This window comes from Pan troglodytes, chromosome 8 (assembly GCF_028858775.2).
Source record: "Pan troglodytes isolate AG18354 chromosome 8, NHGRI_mPanTro3-v2.0_pri, whole genome shotgun sequence".
Taxonomy (NCBI): Eukaryota; Metazoa; Chordata; class Mammalia; order Primates; family Hominidae; genus Pan; species Pan troglodytes.
In genome coordinates, this window is record NC_072406.2 from 101,280,247 (window position 1) to 101,282,513 (window position 2,267).

Sequence of the window (2,267 nt, forward strand, 5' to 3'; positions counted from 1 at the left end):
ATATGATAGTTGTTCATTTTCTTTTTTCTTTCATTCTCTCTCTCTCTTTTTTCCTCATTTCACCAATACTGCACTGAGTATTTCTATGAGTATTTGTGCACTTTTATAATTTTCCCTTCAGAAAAAATTTACAAAAGTGGAATTGCTTGGTGAAGAATATGTATCATTTAAGTGTTTAACTGCTCACAGATACTGACATAATCAAATTGCCTTTCAAACTGATACCAATGTACATTTCCACCAACAGTAAATCTGCTTGTTTTCCCAACCCTAGCCATTATGGGTTGCAATCCATCTTTTTATTCATTATCAATCTTATTTTTTCTGTTTTGCCGTCTTTGGTCTGAAGGTTGAAAGCAGAGAGAAAAATAGAGATTGAGATATCTAAAATCTTCATCCCATTATATGACTGTAATATGAGAAAAACGCTAGAGGAAAACTAACCATGAAGCTATATCTCCTAAAGAGCTTATGTGGCACTGAAGTTTTCAGGGGAAATTTGGGAAAATGCATTTTATATTTCTGGGGAAAATGACCAAATGTAGTTTATTGCCAACACCATTTGGTGTTCCAGAGAAATGGGCCCTTTCTTACAATGTTGTGGTTTATATCAATTGGTGTTAACATTTCATAGTAATTTTGCAATGAGAATTAAACATTTAGAAGTGTATCCATCTCTATTTCAATATTTTAAAAAAGCTCTAATAGTCATAAAATCAAATATTTATTTACAAGGATGTTTGCTATAGCATTATTCGGAATAGAAAAAGTTATCTGAAAATAAAATTTGAAACTACCAATAAGTACTTTATTAAATAGTTTATTTGATACCCACACATTTGATGCCCATAGTATTATTTAGTAATTTAAAAAGTCATGTTTAAATGATAATTTTTGAGTGAGAAAATATTTCTGAAATATCAAGAGACAAAGAGGGATACACAAGAATATATATATATAATATGACACCCTTTTAATGGTACTTATGGAAGATATTTACACCAAAATATTCACCATGAGTATAAAAGATATGATATGGCTTGGATCTGTGGCCCTGCCCAAATCTCATGTCAAATTGTAATTCCCAACATTGGAGGTAGGGCCTGGTGGAAATTGATTAGATCATGGGAGCAGTTTCTCATCAATGGTTTAGCACCATCTCTCTTGGTGCTGTTCTCATGAGAGAGTTCTCATGAAATCTGGTTGGTTAAGTGTGTCTGTAGCACCTCCCCACCTCTCTCTTGATCCTGCCCTGGCTGTGTAAGAAGGGCCTGCTTCCCTTTTGCCTTCCTCCATTACTGTAAGTTTCCTAAGGCCTCCCTAGAAGCCAAGCTGGTGCCAGCATCACGCTTGTTGTACAGTCTGCAGAACTGTGAGCCAATAAACCTGTTTCCTTATAAATTACCCAGTCTCAGGTATTTCTTCATAGTAATGCAAGAATACACTAATACAAGATGGTTGAGATCGTGAATTAAATTTTATTGACTTCCTCTCTTCTTTTTTAGTAGTTTAAAGTTTTATACTTTAAATAATTATTCTTTATGCAATCAGAAAAAGGATATATTAACAAAATAGTGAAAAACTTAAAAATAGTAGTGATGTTCCTTTAAATTTCCTAGGGAAGATGGTGTGGCCTTTTTATTTTCACATCACACAGGTAACATGCCACAGTCACAACAATTTTTGAGGGAAGCACATCTCACACATGAGCCTAAAAACCCAGTCACACTTGTGAGATACAAAAGAATCAATGTGTTCTTTTGAGAAATACAAGTAAGGTTGAGAAATAAAAGTAAGTTTGAGAAAAAGCTGAAAGCCTAATAAATAAGTACTAAAGCCATGCTAATGAATAAAGAGACTCGACATGGTAAAAATGTCTACAAATTTAATGAAAATTCAATCAAATTTCAAACAAGTTTGTGTGTATGTGTATGTGTGTGTAAGTGTGTACATGTAGAAATTAACAAGATGTCTCTATAATTTCTATCAGAAATGCAAAATCTAAGAAATGCAAAAATCTAAGACAATATTACAGAGGAAAAACAAACCTTACTAGCTTATACACTACTAGATGTTAAGAAATGTTGTAATTAAGCAGTTTCAGTGTGGTACTTGTGCAAGAATAGACACACAGACCAATGAAACAGATAGAGGGTCCAGAAACAGACCTACATATTCAAGGTCACTTGATTGTTGGAGTGCAGTGGGGTCACGGAAAGGATGATTTTAATAAACGATGTTGAGTCAAGTGGATATACATATTGAAC

At 33.5% G+C, this 2,267-nt stretch overlaps 1 non-coding gene across 1 annotated transcript; it reads right to left on the reverse strand.

Annotated features, from left to right (window-relative positions):
• Positions 1-1,647: 1,647 nt before the first annotated feature.
• LOC112204702 (small nucleolar RNA U13) lies at positions 1,648-1,748 on the reverse strand. The gene has a single exon (XR_002938369.1). It is a non-coding gene; the product is annotated as a small nucleolar RNA U13 (small nucleolar RNA).
• Positions 1,749-2,267: the final 519 nt, after the last annotated feature.